Below are 23,245 nucleotides of genomic sequence, written 5' to 3'. Positions count from 1 at the left end.
AGAGTTTATTATAAAAACTAGAAATTATTTGCATAACTGTGTAATGGACAAACACTCAGAGTTAAATATGTGTGGTCAGGACCCAACAGGAACCCAGAACCACAGCCCAGCAAGCAGAGATGGGATCACAGGTTTTGCTACTTCTTACAACTTTCACAAACAAAACTCATGACCTCACAGATAAGATAAACACAAGATCCCCAGCATGGTGACACATTTGGTCCTTCTCATTATGGAATGATTGATGGCAGTGTTCCTGGCTATGGACTTGCTTCAGTGGGTAAAACACATGAGGTTCCACAATCTGAAGTTTATGTTTAGTGGGTGACAAGACAACAGAGCAGCAGCTCACATATGTGCTGTGAGGTGTGTGGACATCAGTAAGAGCAGGCACAGGAGAGCAGGGGGAAGCACAGAGGGACAGCTGGGCAGGGCACTGAAACCACTCCAGGAGGTGCCATGGAAGCCTCAGTCTCTGGAACACTGTGTACAGACTGAGCAGCAGGACCAGCCCTGGAGGAGCCTGCCTGTCCTCAGCACAGCACAGAGACAGAGTGCTCTGCAAGCTCCAGGATCCAGAGCAGGTGTGTGGGACGAAAGAGGACTTGGAAACTGTTCTGGACCAGGTGAGAGGCCAGTGGGTGTGCATGGGTCATGTTCCTGGAGATCACACAGGGACACTGGTTGAGCAGAGGTGAGAGGAGGAGCCTCTTCACAGCCTGTGAAGTGGGCAGGGAGGACAGTGGGGCTTCCCTGGGTTTAGCAGAGAATGCCAAGGCTGATAGAGACCCCTGATGACCAGGCACATCAGCAGAGCTGGGTGCTGCTAAGGGACAGGGGTGACCCACTGAATCCTCTCTCTCTGACCCCTCCCTCATGGGCTACTGTATAGGAGGCTCAGCAGATCTGCTGATAGACTGATCCAAATATTACCCCCAAAGTTAATTAGTAATATAAACCAAACTAAGATAATGTGACTAATTTTATGAATCAGCCTTTAGCATACAGACTGTAAGAAGTATGCCCGAGATCCTCTTGTGTACTTCCTCCACTCCTTGATTAGTCCAGGTTTAATTTAAGAAGAAGCAAGGTACCAACATCCCTGACACTGCCAAGCAACGAATACATAGTGAATTGAAAGTTTATGCCCACTTGGGCCAGTCATTTAGAAGAGAGACCTCTCTTTACATTTAGATTTAGATTTACTGCTGTATAATTATAATTCAGAATATTATTGAAAACTTTGATGGTAGTTACTACAATAATTATCATTTTTTCCTAAATTGAAACTTCCATGTTGTCAGAAAATTGATAGAAATAGATCAGGACTTTGTACATCTATGAATCTAAGCTTCTATCATCTTGATCACTGGAATTAGACATGAGGGTCAAAATCCACTCATGACCATGATTTATTTTATTAGGTATCAGACTTCATTTCATGCCCAAGAATTCTGTAATTCTCCTGGCTACATTATATCCTGAAGAATATTTTTCCAGTGGTTAAAACATGGGTTGAAAGTTAATTACCTTCCCTAATCTTCCTCCAAGGCATGTTGCTCAAGCACAGAGTGTAGAAATACTCAGTGGATAGGGCCTAATACATGTAAGTGTAGCAAGTGTAGAAAGCTGAGTTCTTCATTTTCAAGTTACACATAATGCACACTTTGTAAGTATTATAGATGATCAGCCCAAGAAAAGTAAGGAAAATTTTCAACTCAGTCCCAGCTCACTCAATCCCAAGAACCTCATATGAAGTATGAAGATGGCATTGGATGAAATGTGTGTGTGTCTAGCACATACAGGAGCCTGACTGTGTGTCCATCTCTTCCCTTCCTCCCACACTTTAATATTGAAGACATCAGATCCAGAGAAATTCATGATCTCAAAGTCGCATTACTGCAGAGAGCAACACATGGATTTTGACAGGTTTTCTTCGTCTCATTTTACATTTGAGTTTCCTCATAATTTTTCTTGTTGTTTTTAGAGCTGCCCTTTTCTTCTGAAATATTATTTCCTTATGATAGGAAAACCACGTCTCCCAAATATCGCCCTTTGTGAAATCTAACACAAGTCAACTCTGTTTATATCATCATTTCGAATCACCTTGTCTAAAGTTCTTGAGATTTTATTTTGGAAGATGTAGTTTTATACCTACAAGATTGCCTCCTGAAAGTTTATTGAATTCTTTAAAATGTTTAAGCCCTAAGACATGCTCACACTCAGCCAGGCTGAGCAACTAGGCTTGGATCTCACCAAGCTCTCCTGATCTGAGAAGTAAAGGCACCAGGAAGGAATGCTCAGGACACATTCAGTGCTCACTGCTGCCTCCTCTACCATCATCTCTATGCTGAATCACAGAGCTCTTCACCTCCTGCAGGTGTAGAGTGTGCTCACATACCTTCCTTCACTATTCCCTTGTTCAAGAGAAAACAGAATTAGACATGTCACACTTACTTCCTCGGGTGGGAGAAAGGGGTCAGGAAAAGATGATGCATCAGATGTGTGGAATCTTCTTCTCTCAATTCTAAAATGCTATTCTTTTTCCTCTAATTGATTCCCAATTCCCAAGATCATAGGGAGAGTATCTGTGGTCATTTTACCTGAGTTTGCCGACATGGAAAACAACTCAACCTCTAGCTTAGACTAATCAACGAACCCTTTCAACATTGTTCTGCTCTCTTTGTACCCAGAATTAATCTCTGGAGGGATGCAGACACTTATGCCAGAATGTGATTGGAGAACTCTGAAGGATGCTAGGTGATGATTTATGAATTCCCCTCTCTGCGTAAGTTTGAGAACATGAATCAATTATGGGTGCTCAGTCAATATTAGAACAGCAATATTAGAAGAAGGAATAATACCCTCCACTGACTTGTCAGTTCCCAGAGGAAAATTGGCAGATGTGACTAAATTAAATATGCTATGAACAAATATCCTGATTCTGTCAAAGTGAACAGTTGACTTACAGGTTCAGGGATCACATTAGGATTTGGAATTAGAGACAATCCAGACTGCCAACTTCACTCTTATTTAGGAAACTAAGTTTGGAAAATCACAGAAGACTTATGGAAGAAGTAACAAGCTAACTTGACTGCCAAGTGTATTTTGCAGGGGTGGGAATAATTGGACATGGGGATCTCTCATTACCTTATAAAAACTCAGATTTGTAAATCTGGGAAGTGCATGTTTCACTTTATTTGGGGTATTTATCTCTGATATGGAGTGTCCTATAAGAAGAAGAGATGGCAGAATATTGTTTAATGAGAGAGGACTTTGTATTACATTACTCATGTGATGGAATTATGATGAAGTACAAAATGTAGTGAATGAGACCCCTTGCTTTAAATTTCATTCAGGGATCAGTTTTTTTTTTTTTTTTTTTTTTTTTATTTATTTCTTTTTTCTTTTACGTTTACATAGGGTAATGATGTTTATTATATTTTTCCCCTCCCCCCCACCCCTCCCACCCCTCCCACCCCTCCCACCCCTCTTTTCCCTCTACACAGTCCTTCTTTCCTTCATTCTTACTGCTCTCCTTAGCCTAACTCTAAACCTAACCCTAAACCTAATGCTAGCCCGTCCCACCCCCCATTATATGTCCTCATCCGCTTATCAGCGAGATCATTCGTCCTTTAGTTTTTTGAGATTGGCTTATCTCACTTAGCATGATATTCTCCAATTTCGACCATTTGCCTACAAATGCCATAATTTTATCATTCTTCATTGCGGAGTAATATTCCATTGTATAAATATGCCACAGTTTCTTTATCCATTCATCAACTGAAGGGCATCTAGGTTGGTTCCACAATCTGGCTATGGTGAATTGAGCAGCAATGAACATTGATGTGACTGTATCTCTGTAGTATGCTGCTTTTAAGTCCTTTGGGTATAGGCCAAGGAGTGGGATAGCTGGGTCAAATGGTGTTTCCATTCCAAGCTTTCTGAGGAATCTCCACACTGCTTTCCAGAGTGGTTGCACTAATTTGCAACCCCACCAGCAATGTATGAGTGTTCCTTTTTCACCACATCCTCGCCAACACCTATTGTTGCTTGTATTCTTGATAATCGCCATTCTAATTGGGGTGAGATGAAATCTTAGGGTAGTTTTGATTTGCATTTCCCTTATTACTAGGGATGTTGAACATTTTTTCATATATCTGGTGATTACTTGTACATCTTCTTCTGTGAAGTGTCTGTTCATTTCCTTAGCCCATTTGTTGATTGGATTATTTGTATTCTTGGTGTAGAGTTTTTTGAGTTCTTTATAGATTCTGGAAATTAGCGCTCTATCTGAGGTATGGTTGGCAAAGATATTCTCCCACTCTGTAGGCTCTCTCTTCACATTTCTGATAGTTTCCTTTGCTGACAGAAAGCTTTTTAGTTTGAATCTATCCCAGTTGTTTATTCTTGCTTTTATTTCTTGTGCTATGGGAGTCCTGTTAAGGAAATCTGATCCTGAGCCAACAAGTTGAAGATTTGGACCTACTTTTTCTTCTATAAGATGCAGGGTCTCTGGTCTGATTCCGAGGTCCTTGATCCATTTTGAGTTGAGTTTTGTGTAGGGTGAGAGATAGGGGTTTAGTTTCATTCTATTGCATATAGTTTTCCAGTTTTCCCAGCACCATTTGTTGAAGAGGCTATCTTTTCTCCATTGCATATTGTTGGAACCTTTGTCTAGTATGAGAAAATTGTATTTATTTGGGTTTGTGTCCATGTCCTCTATTCTGTACCATTGATCTACCTGTCTATTTTGGTACCAATACCATGCCGTTTTTGTTACTATTGCTTTGTAGTAGAGTTGAAGATCTGGTATTGCAATACCCCCTGCTTTGCTCTTGCTACTGAGGATTGCTTTAGCTATTCTAGGTTTTTTATTCTTCCAGATGAATTTCATAATTGCTTGCTCTATTTCTGCGAGGTACATCATTGGGATTTTAATTGGAATTGCATTGAATCTGTATAGAACTTTAGGTAGTATAGCCATTTTGACGATATTAATTCTGCCTATCCAGGAACATGGGAGATCTTTCCATTTTCTAAGGTTTTCTTGAATTTCTTTCTTTAGTGTTCTGTAGTTCTCATTGTAGAGGTCTTTCACCTCTTTTGTGAGATTGATTCCCAAGTATTTTATTTTCTTCGATGCTATTGTGAATGGGGTAGTTTTCCTAATTTCTCTTTCTGAAGATTCATCACTTATGTATAAAAATGCATTGGATTTATGAGCATTGATCTTGTAACCTACTACTTTACTGAATTCACTTATGAGTTCTAAAAGTTTTCTGGTGGAATTTCCAGGTTCCTCTAAATATATAATCATGTCATCAGTGAACAGGGATAGTTTGAGTTCTTCTTTTCCTATTCGTATCCCTTTAATTTCTTTGGTTTGTCTGATTGCTCTGGCTAGAGTCTCAAGGACGATGTTGAATAGAAGCGGTGAAAGAGGGCATCCCTGCCTTGTTCCAGTTTTTAGGGGGAACGCTTTCAGTTTTTCACCATTTAGAATGATATTAGCCATGGGCTTAGCGTAGATGGCCTTTATAATGTTTAGGAATGTTCCCATTACCCCAATTTTTTCTAGTGTTTTGAGCATGAAGGGATGCTGTATTTTATCAAATGCTTTTTCTGCATCTATTGAAATAATCATGTGATTCTTAACTTTAAGTCTGTTGATATGGTGAATGACATTTATTGATTTCCGAATGTTGAACCAACCTTGCATCCCTGGGATAAAACCCACTTGATCGTGGTGCACTATCTTTTTAATATATATTTGTATGCGATTTGCTAAAATTTTGTTGAGAATTTTTGCATCGATGTTCATTAAGGATATTGGTCTGAAATTTTCTTTCCTTGATGTGTCTCTGTCTGGTTTAGGTATCAGGGTAATATTGGCTTCATAGAACGAGTTTGGTAGGGTTCCCTCCTCTTCTATTTCATGGAATAGTTTGAGGAGTATTGGAATGAGCTCTTCTTTAAAGGTTTTGTAGAACTCGGCTGAGAACCCATCTGGTCCTGGACTTTTCTTTGTTGGTAGGCTTTTGATGACCTCTTCTATTTCATTGCTTGAAATTGGTTTATTTAAGTTGTGTATGTCCTCCTCGTTCAGTTTAGGTAGTTCATATGTCTCTAGAAATTTGTTGATGTCTTCAAGGTTTTCTGTTTTGTTGGAGTATAGATTTTCGAAATAGCTTCTAATTATGTTTTGTATTTCACTCGTGTCTGTTGTGATGTTTCCTTGTTCATTCCGAATTTTAGTAATTTGAGTTTTCTCCCTCTTTCTCTTTGTTAGTGTGGCTAAGGGTTTATCAATTTTATTTATTTTTTCAAAGAACCAACTATTTAATTTGTTAATTTTTCCAATTGTTTCTTTTGTTTCGATTTCGTTGATTTCGGCTCTGATTTTAACTATTTCCTGTCTTCTACTACTTTTGGTATTGGTCTGCTCTTCTTTTTCTAGTGCTTTGAGCTGTAGTGTTAAGTCGTTTATTTGTTGATTTCTACTTCTTTTTTTGAATGCACCCCATGAAATAAATCTTCCTCTAAGTACTGCTTTCATAGTGTCCCAGAGATTTTGATATGATGTGTCTTTGTTCTCGTTTACTTGTAAGAATTTTTTTATTTCCCTCCTGATGTCTTCTGTTATCCATTCATCATATAATAGTGTATTATTTAGTCTCCAGGTATTGGAGAAGTTTCTGTTTTTTATTCTGTCATTTATTTCTAATTTCAATCCATTATGATCTGATAGAGTACAAGGTAGTATCTCTATCTTCTTGTATTTACTAACAGTAACTTTGTGGCATAAAATATGGTCTATTTTAGAGAAGGATCCATGTGCTGCTGAGAAGAAAGTGTATTCATTCTGTGTTGGATGGTATATTCTATATATGTCCGTTAAGTCTAAATTGCTGATTGTGTTGTTGAGATCTATAGTTTCTTTATTCAATTTTTGTTTGGACGATCTATCCAGTGGTGAGAGAGGTGTGTTAAAATCGCCTAGTATTATTGTGTTGTGGTCTATTTGATTTCTGGAATTGAGAAGGATTTGTTTGACGTACGTGGATGAGCCAATGTTCGGGGCATAGATATTTATGATTGTTATGTCTTGCTGATTTATGCTTCCCTTAAGCAGCATGTAATGTCCTTCTTCATCCCTTCTGACTAGTTTTGGTTTGAAGTCCACATTATCTGAGATGAGGATGGATACTCCAGCTTTTTTGCTGTGTCCGTGTGCATGGTATGTTTTTCCCCATCCTTTCACCTTTAGTCTATGGGTGTCTCTTTCTATGAGATGAGTCTCTTGCAGGCAGCATATTGTTGGATTTTTCTTTTTAATCCAATCTGCCAGTCTGTGTCTTTTGATTGATGAATTCAGGCCATTAACATTCAGGGTTATTATTGTGATATGATTTGTATTCCCAGTCAATTGACTCATATTTGTTTTTGACATGATTTGGTTTCTCCTTTATTTGGCTATTCCTTTAGGCTAGCGCCTCCTGTTGCTGATTTGCATCGTTGTTTTTCATCTCTTCCTCATGGAATATTTTGCTGAGAATGTTCTGTAATGCTGGCTTTCTTTTTGTAAATTCCTTTAGCTTTTGTTTATCATGGAAGGATCTTATTTCATCGTCAAATTTGAAGGTAAGTTTTGCTGGGTATAAGATTCTTGGTTGGCATCCATTTTCTTTCAGGGCTTGGTATATGTTGTTCCAGGCCCTTCTAGCTTTTAGGGTCTGGATTGAAAAATCTGTTGATATTCTTATTGGTTTCCCTCTGAATGTAATTTGATTCTTTTCTCTCGCGGCCTTTAAAATTCTGTCTTTATTTTGTATGTTAGGTATTTTCATAATAATGTGCCTTGGTGTGGGTCTGTTGTAATTTTGTATGTTTGGAGTTCTATAAGCCTCTTGTACTTGGTTTTCCATTTCGTTCTTCAGATTTGGGAAATTTTCTGTTATTATTTCATTGAATAGATTGTTCATTCCTTTGGTTTGTTTCTCTAAGCCTTCCTCAATCCCAATAATTCTCAAATTTGGCCTTTTCATGATATCCCATAGTTCTTGGAGATTCTGTTCATGATTTGTTACCATCTTCTCTGTTTGTTCCACTTTGTTTTCAAGGTTAAATATTTTGTCTTCAATGTCTGAGGTTCTGTCTTCCAGGTGTTCTATCCTATTGGTTATGCTTTCTATGGAGTTTTTAACTTGGTTTATTGTTTCCTTCATTTCAAGGATTTCAGTTTGGTTTTTTTTCAGTATCTCTAACTCTTTATTGAAATGATCTCTTGCTTCCCGTATTTGGTCTTTTAACTGTTGATTGGTGCGATCATTTAATGCCTGCATTTGCTCTTTCATCTCCTCCTTCAATGCCTGCATTTGCTCTTTCATCTCCTCATTAGCTTCCCTGATCGTTTTAATTACGTACATTCTGAACTCCCTTTCTGACATTTCTTCTGCTGTGCTATCATTGGGTTTTATTGATGTAGTATCTAGGTTTGTTTGGGACATTTTCTTCCCTTGTTTTCTCATAATGGTCAGTTGTCAGTGGGACCCTGAGATATTGCAGTTTTCCACTATTGGCTTATAGTGTCCCAGTAGATTTCCAGTGTATCACCTCCCAGCCTTCAGTAGCCTGATGTCTTGGAGGAATCTGATAAAGCAGCTCATTCAAAGAATACTGCCCCTAGCCCCCTACTGGTTCCACGTTTTGGAACTGGCTCTGTGCGGAAATGCTCTCACTGTGGGCCTGCACCGTGCAGCTGGCCGTGTGGGAAGAGCCCACTGCCGGAGTGTGGAAGACTACCTTGGGAAGACTCAAGCTGCCCTGCCCGGCTCTGCTATGCCACCTCTATCTGGGCCTGCCACCCGGGCTGAGCTTTACCCAGTGGGCAGACTCACCCGTGGCTCCACTTCAGTCCGAGTCTCTCAATGCCTCCCCTTCTTAACTCCTGGGTTGTGGAGCGACTGGGGGTGCAGTCTCCCTCTAGGCCGCCATCTTGGATCGCCCCGTGAAGAGAGCCCGCAGCCGGAGTGGGCAGAGCCGCCTGAAGAGGTCTCCGGCTGCCCTGCCCTTATCCCTGAGACTGACTGCAGATCGAGGCTCTCCGCTGGTTCTTTGCAGGAGTACACTGCACTGCAGGGGCTCCGGGACTCGGAGCCTGCTCTGTTCAGACAGGCTCTCACTAGCGGGCCAGTTCCGTTCCGAGAACCTGGAGAAGCTGGCTGTGTGGGCGGGGCCCACCGCCGGAGTGCGCAGGACTGCCTGTGGATGACTCTAGCTGCCCTGCCCGGCTCCGATAAGCCACCTCTATCTGGGCCTGCCACCCGGGCCGAGCTTTACCCAGTGGGCAGACTCACCCGTGGCTCCACTTCAGTCTGAGTCTCTCAATGCCTCCCCTTCTTAACTCCTGGGTTGTGGAGCGACCGGAGGTGCAGTGTCCCTCTAGTCCGCCATCTTGGATCGCCCCGTGAAGAGAGCCCGCAGCCGGAGTGGGCAGAGCCGCCTGAAGAGGTCTCCGGCTGCCCTGCCCTTATCCCTGAGGCTGACTGCAGATCGAGGCTCTCCGCTGGTTCTTTGCAGGAGTACACTGCACTGCAGGGGCTCCGGGACTCGGAGCCTGCTCTGTTCAGACAGGCTCTCACTAGCGGGCCAGTTCCGTTCCGAGAACCTGGAGAAGCTGGCTCCAGGGATCAGTTTTAAATATAAAGAGATGCTCTGCCACAGCCATTCATTTTTTGTGGGCACCTTCTCTCACTCCTTCTTGTTCAGAGTCGTTCCCTTTGCATATGCCTGCACAACTCCCACCCAGCTGAACACCATGTCCAGTCTGCCAGGCTGTTAAGTCCATATGGAAGGAAGAAACAGGGCTAGAGAAGAGTGCTCACTGAGCAGATAGTTCTGAGCTCAGATTTATGGACACCCATCTCTCTTTGCCCAATTTGAATGTGACAATATGTTGGAGCATATATATGCCTTGATCAAGCTTCAACACCCTTTGATGTTCCTTTATCTTACTTGACTTGGAAAAGGAACATGTTAGGAAAACAAGATCAAATCTCTTCCAACTAAATGTGTTCATGTTACTCTACCTGGGTCCAACTCAGCCTTGTTTCCAGTGACAGTGCAGGAGAGGTCCCTTCTCCAGCCTGAGTCCACCCTCCTGCTTTTGCATGGAGCTCATCTCTTCTTTCCATCTCTCTTTTCCACATTCCTGTCAGCTTGCTAATCCTCATAAGCATGTAAACATAAACTGTTCAGAGGACACAGAGGAAGTCACCATGTTTAACCAGAACACAGCCCTCACCAGGAACTAACCCTGCAAATCCATGATCCCGAGCTTCAGGAGCCATGAAGAGCAGATTTATGTTCCTGAAAACTTAGTTAGGACACCTTGTTGACACAACTAGAATGCATTAAGGTACAATCTCTGCTGTTCTTGGCAGTTGCTGTCCTTGGAAAGAACCTGAAGGATACTGAATTAAGCAGAGGTGCTGAGTGTAGACCCTGTGCTCATTCCAGGCAGTGGACAATGGAGGAAACCAGGAACCTGGTCCACTCTGAACCACCAAGACCTTGGAGAACTCATGCATCTCTCAGAACTTAGTTTGCTGGGGGGGCATTGTGCCCTGTAATACCAGTAATGGATTTATTGAAGTCCCACTGGCTTCCAATGCCTTCTTATGTATTTTGACATGCACACAAATAAAAGCAATCTTATGATACTGATCTAAGGCAGGACTGAGACACCAGGAGAAAACACTACTATCACAAACAACTGCTTCAGAAACGGTCCAGCAGTTGGTCTTCAACACTATATTTGTTGTTCTCAGCATGTTTTGATGGAAGGGCAAAACATGACCTTAATACTAATTTTATAGTGCAGCTGTGAGATTCACTTTTCCAAGATGGCCTGCTCCCAGGTGACTCCAAATCATCCCTCTTCCTAATGAGCCCTTCCAACTCTCCTTCTTTTTCCAGACATAACTGAGTCAACCACCTGTGCATGGCTTCATGCGTTATCAACCTATTCTCTGTTCCCAGATAAAATGCCTTTTTGAAAGGTCCGTTTCTCTTTTTTGCTTCAGTGATTGATTGATTACACATTGACTTTCCCTTTCCTTCAAAGGTCAGAGAAAATGTGATTTTTCATTCCCATAACTGTTTTCTCTCAACAAATATGGAGAACTTTAGGGGCATAAGAAATGACTTTTTGAAATTCTTTAAAGTAGATCCTCTGACTCAAGAAGATATTAGAGTCCTGCCCAATGCCATGTGACTGCACCCAGAAGCTCTTCCTCCCTTTATTACCTGACATCAGGAGAGGCCATGTAGAAGGAGGTGGCACTCAGAGGTCCTGAACTTGGGGACACTAGTCACACGTGGTCATGGACATTTGAAATGTTTGTACTATCAGTTGCTCTGTTCTACAACTCTAAAATACACACAAGAGTTGACAACTTAGAATGCCACCAAAGTGTACAAGCACAATGATCACTTCATACAAAATACATAGAAATGAAAACATGTCAGCATCAGTACAAATATTATTACATTAGCAATATTATTAGAACATAAAAGATATGATATAGGATACTATAAGTAATATGTAATTAATTACATTGTCCATTTTGACATCTCTTGTATATTTTCAACTAAATAAATATATTAATCATTGCAGATGTTTGTATAAAATGATCATTATATTGAAATTGATTTTATGTAAGTGTATGATAAAAAATCTTTAATTCCCTATGTGGATAACTACCATTAGCTTGTTCAAATCTGCTGTAGAGTGTTGAGTCTGCATGGAATGAAATGCAGAGGAGCAGGGACAGCCTTGCTCATGTCTTCCTTGAGAGAACATCCCACACACTCTTCTCATGGTGCCCAGGACCTGTTTTTTCTCAGATTGTAGATGATGGGGTTGAGCATGGGGGTGAGGATGGTGTGGAACACAGCCATGCTCTTATCCTCTGCTGCTGATTGGAGACTCCTGGGAGATATGTGTAGACAAAAGGTGCACGGTAAAGAGTCACCACAGTTAAATGTGTGTAGCACATGGTGACGGCCTTTCTCCTTCCCTCTTTAGAGCGCATTTGGAAGACAGGAAAGAGGACAGTAAGAGGAGGCATTTATGCCAAAGAAAGCGACAAAGAGAAACAGGATTGTGCTCAAAAACACCATGTACTCACAGGCCCAGGTGTCAACACAGGCCAGAGGCAACCTCACAGTAGAAGTGATCAGAGGCCCTATACCTACAGTAAGGAAGATGAAGGATATAGGTGGTTTGTGACAGTGAGTTAATGGAGCCCAGTATCTAGGACCCCAGGGTCATCTTCACACATGTCATTTTACTCATGCAGATGGGATAGCGGAAGGGGTGGCCGATGGACACGAAGCAGTCACAGGTCATGGAGGCCAAGAGTAAGCCTTTAGAAAATGCTATTGTTATGAAGAACAAGCTTTGCACTATACACTTCAGGAAGGAGATGCTCTTCTGTCCAGAGAGAAAGTTGGATGCCATCTTGGGGACAGTGGTGGAGATGTACATCAAGTCCATGAGGAGAGCTGGCTGAGAAGTACATGGGGGTGTGGAGTCGGAGGTCCAAGAGGATGAGGGTGGTCATTCCTGAATTCCAAAACAGGAAGAACAAATACAAAGATGATCAAGAAAATAAGAAATAGGACAATTTGATTTTGGGGTAAACACACCAACAAAATAAAATCATTTGTAATTGGGTTTCATTTCTCCATGAAAATGTACTGCTTTAATTTCCTTGAAAGAAAAACAAAAGTAGAAACTAATAGCTAAACAATAATTAAAACAGAAAAGTAGAATAAAAGGAATTGATTTTATTAATATTTAGGATGAATTATTTTTCCTTCAACACTGCAGCCTATGTTCAATTGATTTTAATTCCTGAATTAAATATTCCTGCCCAATTTGTCTGGTAACATCTCAGCAAATCGTAGACAGATGTAAGGTCTTAAGATAGAAACTCTACTACCACATGTGTCAAACTCAACATGGTAGCTGGAGTCTTCCTTCCTGCTGACTCATGGCTGGACATTCCTCTGGACTGTTCACCAGTCTCAGCTCCTGAGGGTCCTGCTTCCCCTCCTCAACTCAGTGCTCAGGGTTACCATAGACCTGACTGTGTAACTCAGAATGTCCCTGAGTGCTTGACCCTGCATCCTCAGTGACCTGCATGCTCCACATCTTCAGTTCCTGCTCTTCCCTCCCCACAGGCACTACTGCAGCTGAGGAATGAGGCATCTCCCAGGAGCGGTCTGCTCACCTTCACAACAGAGGCTTCTCTGCTGGTCCTAAAAGTGGGTCACATTCCAAAGAGAATTGTTCTTGACCTGTGAAGTTATCATGTGTCCTATGTGATCCACCCTAAATATAATGTGCCCAAGGATAGTCTCTTATTCCCAATGAGATTTACATTGTTCAATCCTCACAATCTCAAAACCAAACACTTAGATTTTTACATAAATTTTTCTTTTCTTCATAGAAGTAAATTCCACATGATAAACATGAAATAGTATGCAAAGTTTTCACCCTTTTTTCACAATGACCTTCTAAAAGTAGGATGATAATGCAAATATAACAAAGGTATGATAAAGAGCATCACATTCAGATATTCTTCCTGTCTATAAAAAAGGCTAGGAGATGCCCAATCTTCTGTGAATCATTCTGATCACTTCATAAATCACAATCTGCCTACACCCTTTTCTTTAGATTTAGGTCTTTATTTCCTCTTTATCCATAAATTACCAGTAGAATTCATTGATAGGAATAATAGAATTTTCAAATACGATTTTGCTTAGGATCAGGTTTTGAGCCGGTGTTCCCACTTCACATTTTTGTCCTAGGACAGGGTTTATTAGAAGCTTTACTTTGTGGACAAGGAGTCATTCAGTTTCGGTAACTATGAGTCTCTTCATAAGTTCACACCTAATTCCATACTTTAGTTGGTCTGAACCTTGGGGAGGATGCTCATTTTCCTTCCTGTTCTGTGTTTAAATTCCTATGTGCAGGCAGGAGCTGACTCTGGTGCTTAGCTGCTCACCTTGGAAGGAACCTGAGAAGAGGGGACATCATGATGGTCACTTACACAGGTGTTCACTTGCCCTGTTCAGAGATATTTATTTAAGCAGAGCAACATTAATTAAATGTGAAGCATTCAGAGGAAAGAAGTCAAAATGAGAAACCAAAAGTTAACTTTCCCTTCCATGAGGAGGAAGTGAAAAACAACAATGTAGGTCAGCAAAGGGAGGAACTAACTTAAGGGAAAAGCCAACCAAAGGAGAAACCAAGTCAAGTTAAAAACCAAAAATAAGATCAAATGACTTGGAATACAAATCATATCTCAATAAGAACTCTGAATGTTAATGGTGTAAACTCAATAAATCAGAAGACATAGACTGGCAGATTTTATTAAAAAGAAAGACCCAAATATGTGCTGCCTTCATGAGACTCACTATAGAAAATCCACAGACTAAAGGAGAAAGGGTGTGAAAAAACCTACCATGCACACAGACACAGTAAAATAGTGGGAGTTTCCATCCTTCTATCAGGTAATGTGAACTTCAAGCAAAAGTTACTCAGAAGGGATAAAGAAGGTCATTTCATACTGCTACAGGGAATCATAAATCAGGAAGACATAATGATCATAAATAGTTATGCCCCAAACAACAGTGCATCCATATACATCAAACAAATCTTTCTCAATTTCAGGAATCAAATAGACCACAACATAATAATTCTGGGTGACTTCAACACACTGATATCACCACTGAATAGTTCTTCCAAGCAAAAGCTAAACAAAGAAACCATAGAACTCAATATCACTGTCAATAACTTAGACTTAACAGACATATACAGAATATTCCATCCATCAAAGAGTGAATACACTTTCTCTTAGCATCACATGAATCCTTCTCTAAAAAGACCAATACTATGCCAAGAAGCAGCTCTTAGTAAATGCAAAAAACTAGAGATATACCTTGTATTCTATTAGATCATAATGGAGTGAAATTAGAAATCTATTATATAAAGAAAATCAGATACTACTCCAACACCTGGAGACTAAATAATATGCTATTGAATGAAGCATGAATAACAGAAAACATCACATCAGGGAGGAGAGAAAAAAAGTTCTTATAGGTAAAGGAGAATGATGATACAACATATCAAACTCTCTGGGACACTATGAAAGCAGTACTAAGAAGAAAATTCATTGCATGGAGTGCATTCAATAAAAGAATAAAAAGTCAACAATTAAATGACCTAACATTACATCTGAAAGCCCTAGAAATGGAAGAACAGAACAACAACAAAAGTAGTAGAAGACAGGAAATAATTAAAATGACAGCTGAAATCAATGAGATTGAAACAAAACAGTTTTAACAAATCACAGAAACAAAGCATTGATTCTTTGAAAAAGTAAACAAAATAGATAAACTCTCAGTCAAAGAGGAGAAAGAAAACTCAAATTACCAGAATTTGTGATGAAAAAGGAAATATTGTGACAGATACTATTGAAATACAAAACTTAATTAGAATCTACTTTGAAAATCTACACTCCAACAAAGTAGAAAATCTCAAAGACATAAACAAATTTCTAGAGACATATGATATTTCCAAACTGAACCAGGAGGACATACACAATTTTAACAGATCAATTTCAAGCAATGAAACACAAGAAACCATCAAAAGCCTACCAGCCAAGAAAAGCCCAGGATCTGACAGATTGTCAGCTGAGCTCTACAAGACCTTCAATGAAGAACTTATACCAATACTCTTCAAAGTATTACATGAAATCGAAAAGGAGGGAACTCTTCCAAATTTATTTTACGAAATTCCAATGACTCTGATACCAAAACCAGACAAAGATGCATCAAGGAATAAAAAACTCTAGACCAATATGTCTGATGAAGGTAGATGCAAAAATCCTTAAAAAATTCTAGAAAATCACATACAAACAATGGTGCACCGAGAGTAAGTGGGGCTCATCCCAGGGATGCAAGGCTACTTTAACATCTGGAAGTAAAAAATGTAATTCATCACATCAATAGACTTATGGTTAAGAGTCATATGATTTTTTCAATAGATATAGAGAAAGCATTTGACAAAAATACAACAACCATTCATGCTGAACTCAAGAGGAAAAAAAAAAAAGGATAGCAAGACTATACCTCAACACATTGTAAAGGCTATCTATGCTAAACCCATGACCAACATCATTCTTGATACAGAAAAACTGAAACATTCCATTTTAAAACCTGGAACAAGACAGAGATATCCTATTTCAGCACTTCCATTCAACATCATTCTTGAAATACTAACCAGAGTAATAAGACAGACCAAAGAAATAAACAGGATATGAATACTAAAAGAAGAACTAAAATTGTCACTATTTGCTGATGACATGATTCTATATTTAGAGGATTCAAAAAAAAATCCACCAGAAATCTTCTAGACCTAATAAATGAATTCAGCAAAATGACAGGATATAAAATCAAATTACATAAATCTAATGCATTTCTATTCATAAGCGATGAATCACCTGAAAGAGAAATTATGAAAACAATTCCATTCATAGTAGCCTCAAAAAAAATATGGTGAATCAATGTAAGAAAAGAGGTAGAATGCCTCTACAGTAAAAAGTACAAAACATTAAAGAAAGAAATTGAGGAAGACCTAAGAAAGTGAAAAGATGTCCTCTGTTCTTGGACAGGCAGAATTAAATTGATTGAAATGGTCATACTTCCAAAAGCTCTATACAGATACACAATTCCAGTGAAAATCCCAATGACATTCCTCATAGAAATAGAGAGGGCTATCATGAAATTCATCTGGAAAAACAAAAGACCCAGAATAGACAATGCACTCTTGGGCAGAAAGAGTGATGCAGGAGGTATCACAATACCAAACTTAAACTCTACTATAGAGTGATAGTAATAAAAAAAACACATGGTATTGGCACCAAAGTGAACAGGTAGATCAATGGTACAGGATAGAAGACACAGAGACTTACCCACATAAGTACTCTTATCTCATACTAGACAAAAACATACAATGGAGAAAAGATAGCCTCTTCAAGAAATGGTGCTGGCAAAACTGGAAATCCATATGCAGTACAATAAATTTAAACCCCTACCTCTCACCCTGTACAAAATTCAACCAAAAATGAATCAGGATCTAGAAATTATACTGGTGACCTTTCATCAAATACAAGAAAAAGTAGGCCCGAATCTTCATCATGTTGGTGTAGGAACAGACTTCCTTAACAAGACCTCCAGAGCACAAGAAATAAAAGCGAGAAACAATAAATGGGATGGATTCAAACTAAAAAGCTTTTTCTCATCAAAGGAAACAATCAGTAATGTGAAAAGAGAGCTTACACAGTGGGAGAAAATCTTTTTCACACACACTTTAGACAGAACACTGATCTCCCAAATTTATAAAGATTTAAAAAACTTAACACCAAAACTACAAAGAACCCAATCTATAAATGGGGTAAGAACTTGGCAGACACTCCACAGCAGAAGATATACAGGTGATAAACAAATATATGAAAGTATTCAATATCTCTAGTAATTAGAGAAATGCAAATTAAAAGCACCCTAAGATGTCATCTAACTGTAATTAGAATGGCAATTTTCAAGAACACAAACAATAATAAGTGTTGGTGTGGATTTGGGGAAAAAGGAACATTCAAATTTTCTTGTTGAAGTTGGCAAATGGTTGCACCCACTCTGGAAAGCAATATGGAGATTCCTCAACAAACTGGGAATGGACTCACCATTTGACCCAGCTATCCCACTCCTCGGTGTATACCCACAGGACTTAAAATCAGCATGTAATAGTGATGTAACCACATCAATGTTCATAGTTGCTCAATTCACAATAGATAGAATGTGGAACCAACCTAGATGCCCTTCAGCATATGAAAGGATAAAGAAACTGTGGAATATATACACAATGACGTATTACTCAGACATAAAGAAGAATAAAAATATGGCATTTGTTGGTAAATGGAGGAGTTGGAGAATATCGTGCTAAGTGAAAAAAGCCAAGTCCATAAAACCAAAGACCAAATATTTTCTCTGATAAGTGGATGATGACACATAATGGAGGAGGTGGAAGGAGGTGGGGAAGAGAAGAATGAAAGAACATTAGATGGTGTAGAAGAAAATGGGCAGGGAAAGGGGAGGGGAAGGAAAGATAGTAGACTGAGACAGACACCATTACCTATGTACATGTATGATTACATGAATGGTGTGAATCTACATCATGTACAACAATAGAAATGAAAAGTTGTACCCCATTTGTGTACAATGAATCAAAATGCAGTCTGTAAAAGTGAAAATGAAAAACAATTCAGAAATATGAAAATCGTCCATTCGATATCCAGTGATCAAAAAAGTTTTCTTTCCACCCCCAAAATATATATTGAAGCCGCAAGCTGTGTTCCAGTCTGCCAGGCTAAGCAAATATGTCCTGTTGCTGAGGACAGCCCTAATATTTCACCCAATTCTCCTGACATAAGAAGCCAAAGACACCAGGAAGTCATCCTCAGAACATATTCAGTGCTCACTGCTCCTTCCTCTAGTATCTAGTATGTTTTATGCTGAAAACAAAAAGAAGATTAGGAAGCTCTATTCACTGTAAATTGTCAGCACAGGTTATTTCAGTTATCCAACAGATCACTGACATAGCACTAATTTACAAAATCATATGGAATTCCTGGCTATGTTGTCCTGCAAAACTCATTAGGGAAGAGTACCATTTCTATGTAAACCACCAGGAGTGGTAAGAGACAGGGTTAAATGGCTCCATGGAAACCAGGAATATGGAGGGCAGGTCTGGCTCTGGAGCTCTTTCAGATCTGCAACTGTGAGACTCACTATAGTAAGTTCAAAGATGTTACCTCTATAAACATTTATTTTGATGAGGAATTTTATCCCACAGCCTATGTATTAAATCCCTATGTTTTATTATCTGAACCCATTCAAGTACAATATAATGCCTCACAAATATATGTTATGGTACAGAGAAGAACTATATGCTACAACAGTGGTCAATTGACATGTATGGCAAAGTCCAGCACAAACTGTTATGATCCTCCAAAGGCCAGTAGCCACCTGGCGCCCTGGATACTTAGAAGCACCATGGCGGGAGACCCCTTCAGTAGCATTCATGCAGGACCTGCTGAGACACGGGAAACCCTGCCCTGCACATTAGTATCTGGTGGCTTATAGAGGACATTGTCATTTTGGCTGGCATATTCCCTCTGCACCCGCTGCAGTGGTGGTATTTCTTATCCCTTTTAAGAACTGTTCTACACACATGACTGGTTTACTAGGTAAAACTCTACTGGAAATTTTGTTGCTCTTCTTGTTTTGCATACTCTGTTAAGTAGGATGAAGACAATTAAAATATCAGAGAAATATGATTCCAAAGTTCATCATGCTTGCTCTGCTGCAAAGGACCCAGAATCCTGAGTTCATGGAAATTGCACCCTGAATTTGAGTGGAGCTTGATGGCCTTTATTATGGAAAAATAGAGTCCCAACTATATTACCAGCTATCTACTTTAGGTGTATGTTTCCTGGCATTTTAAATAACATATACTGTTTGACACTGGAAAAATGTTCCCTAGTAGTAGAAAATCAGTTATTCTTTACTTTTCATGATAACCTTTCGTCTTCCTATCCTTAATTTTGTACCAAAACAGTTTCATAGTGAAGTGACAGGCCCTGCTTAAATTGCATTCTGGGAACACATTGGATGCTCACCGACAGACTCTCTGAAACTACAGAAAGTGGGCATCCCCTATGATGACCTCCAGGCCCCCACCAAATATGCCTCTCTCCCACCTCAGCCATGGGGTCCGTGACCTGTTCCTGAGCTCTGAGAGGAGGGGTATGTCCACTTCAGCCTTCTTAGCAGAAAGCATCCAGGTCTGCTACCAATGTCCCAATTCATTCTTTCCTTTCAGAGTCTGGAATAAAGGATATGAAAAGTAAAAACCCCAAGAGACAGAGTGACCCAGGAAGAGGGACGGGGAAGTGAAGAAGACAAGCATTTTTCCTTTCCCAGTAAATTCCTGGGGAATAAATGCGAACATTCATCATTTCCCAGTGATGATGAATCCTACAAGGGGAGGAAAATCAATAACAATAAGTCCCAGATAAGCAATGAACTCTGGACTCTATACTTGAACACTGAGTTTCTCCTTCCTCACTGCCCAAAGCAGCATATTCTGATCAAGTCTCTAATGATTAAGTCACCTTCATTGTAACCCAGAAAACAAAATCTCCCTTGTAAAGAGTGGCCATTTCCTGTTTTTTTTTTTTTTTTTTTTTTTTTTTTTTTTTTTTTTTTATAAACCAGGGCTTGAACTCAGGTGCACATGGCCACTGAGCCACATCCCCAGCCCTATTGTTTATTTATTTAGACAGAGTCTCACTAAGTTGCTTAGCACCTCACTTTTGCTTAGGCTGACTTTTTTTTATTGTAAACAAATGGGATACATGTTGTTTCTCTGTTTGTACATGGAGTAAGGGCATACCATTTGTGTAATCATAAATTTACATAGGTTAATGTTGTTTGATACATTGTTACTTTTTCCCTTTCCCCCCACCCCTCCCAACCCTCTTTTCCCTCTATACAGTCCTTCATTCCTCCATCTTGCCACTCTCCCTAACCGTAACCCTAAACCAAACCCTAACACTAAGACAAACCCCTCCCACCCACCATTATGTGTCATCATGCCCTTATCAGTGAGATCAAGTCCCTCTCCTGCCTTGGTCCCCCACATGCCTGGGATAACAGACATGTGTCAATTCCCCGGAAATTGAGGCCATTTTGTACCCCCAAAATGAGCCCCTTGAATGCCTGATTGATTCTGCAGCTGCATAAACAGCATTACTGATCTGTGAGGTCTGCTCCCATCTCAGTTACTTTGTGCTGCTTTAGTCAGCTTTCTCATTGCTGTGACTAAACCATCTGATGAACACATTTATAGAGGAGGACATGTTAATTTTTGAACTCGTGGTTTCACAGGTCTTAGTGCATAGGAAGGCCAACTCCATTTCCCAGGACTGGACCTGAGGCAGAACATCATGTACTACAGGGAAGCAGCTTGCATCAGCTGGAAGCAAAGAGAGAGTATTTCCACTCTCCAGATACAAATATGTACCACAAATTCATGCCCCAATTTCAATCTCCTCCTGTCACATCCTACCAGGTCAGTTAACACTGAGTTAATCCCTACCAGGGGATTGAATCACTCATTGGGTAAAGCCTCTTACATCCAAATCATTTGTCTTCTTAATCTTCTTACATTGTTACACACATGAGCTTTCAGGGACACCTCAAATTGAAACGATAATAGTGCTTAGAAACAGTGGCCCCATTAGATCAAGGAGCACATGAAATATGAAAAGTACAGTTTGCTATGGGTTATAAATTTCACACAAAAATATGCAAAATTTGAATGAAAACAAGGTATAGAAGCATAGTCAGGATTAATTTCAAATATATAGATGTGATAAATATCAACATAAGTACAAATATTATTATATTATTATATTGTTTCAAAGATATATACCAACAGTGCAGTATAACATTAATTTGTAATAATAGAATTAAATATAACATTTTTAATCCATAAATTTTAATAAATATTATAGTTGAACATAGCAATAAATGTATCATAGGATCAATTTCACTGATAAATATATTTTTAGAATTCTAATTACATACATAGATCTTATTATAATCCTGTTGGTCAGGGCTGCTCTAGAGTGTTCTAATCAACATAGAAAGAAACCATGCAGAATAGCAGGGACAGACGTGCTCATGTCTTCCTGGAGGAAAACATTCCCACACTCTTCCCATGGTGCCCAGGACCTCCTTGTTCCTCAGGCTGTAGATGATGGAGTTGAGCATGGGGGTGAGGATGGTGTAGAAGACAGCCAGACTCTTATCCTTTGTTGGTGAACAGAGACTCCGGGGCCGGAGATACGTGTAGACAAAAGGTGCATAGTAAAAGGTCACCACTGTCAAATGTGTGGAGAATGTGGTGAAGGCCTTTCTCCTTCCCTCTTTTGAGTGCATGTGGAAGACAGCAAAGAGGACAGCATAGGAGGCAGTAATCCCAAGGAAAGGGAGGAGGAGAAACACAATTGTGCTGCCAAAAATTGAGTACTCGTTGACCCAGGTGTCCATACAGACCAAAGGCAACAAGGTTGGAACCTCACATAAAACATGATTGATGGCCCTGGACTTATAGTAAGGAAGATGAAGAGTATAGATGGTGTACCCCAGAGAGTGAATGGAGCCCAGTGTCCATGTTCCAATGATCATCTTCAAACACTTGCTTTTACTCATGTGGATGGGGTAGTGGAGGGAGTGACAGATGGCCACAAAACGGTCATAGGCCATGGAGTAAGCCCTCAGAACATGCCAGTGTCACAAAGAAGAACATTTGTACACCACAGCCCAGGAAGGAGATGCTCTTCTCTCCAGAGAGGAAGTTGATGGCCATCTTGGGCACAGTGGAGGAGATGTACAGCACGTCCATGAGGGAGAGCTGGCTGAGGAGAAAGTACATGGGGGTGTGGAGCCGTGGGTCTAAGAATATGAGGACAGTCATTCCTGAGTTCCCCAAACAAGCAAGGACAAACACAAAGATGATCAGGAGCAAGAGAAGAAGGCCAGTTTGGTTTTGGGGTAACAACCCCAACAAAATAAAATCATTTGAAGTTTGGTTCCATTTCTCCATGAAAATGTACTGTTTTAATTTCTTGAAAAAATAATCAAATAAAAAATAGGAACTAAACCTGAAGTAAAACAGAAGAAGTAAATAAAAATGAATTGCCTTAATTAATTGTTTCTAGGATGAATTAATTCTCCTTCAACATCATAAACATTGTTCAGTTGTTTGTTAGACCTGAGCTGAATGTTCCTGTCCCTGTTCTCTCTAACATTCTCAGCAGGTTGTAGACACAAACATGATTTTGAAATACAAAGTCTAGCAGAGGCACAGCAAACCCACTGAGGTAGCTGGAGCCTTCCTCCCTGCTGAATCCTGGCATGACTATCCTCAGAACTATGCAGCAATTTCAGCTCCTGTGGAGCGAGGGTCCTGCTTCCTCTCCTCAGCTATGCTCTGCTATTTACCACAGTCCTTGCTGTGTGGCTTAGAAGGTCCCTGTGATCTTGA

At 39.9% G+C, this 23,245-nt stretch overlaps 1 pseudogene; it reads right to left on the bottom strand.

The window, feature by feature from the left end:
* Positions 1 to 21,731: 21,731 nt before the first annotated feature.
* LOC124973464 (olfactory receptor 2L13-like) lies at positions 21,732 to 22,804 on the bottom strand (annotated as a pseudogene).
* Between the last annotated feature and the right edge of the window lie 441 nt (positions 22,805 to 23,245).

This window comes from Sciurus carolinensis (assembly GCF_902686445.1).
Source record: "Sciurus carolinensis chromosome 19 unlocalized genomic scaffold, mSciCar1.2 SUPER_34, whole genome shotgun sequence".
In the NCBI taxonomy this organism is placed as follows: domain Eukaryota; kingdom Metazoa; phylum Chordata; class Mammalia; order Rodentia; family Sciuridae; genus Sciurus; species Sciurus carolinensis.
The sequence above is the reverse complement of the archived record's forward strand: the minus strand, read 5'-3'. Positions and strand labels throughout refer to the sequence as shown.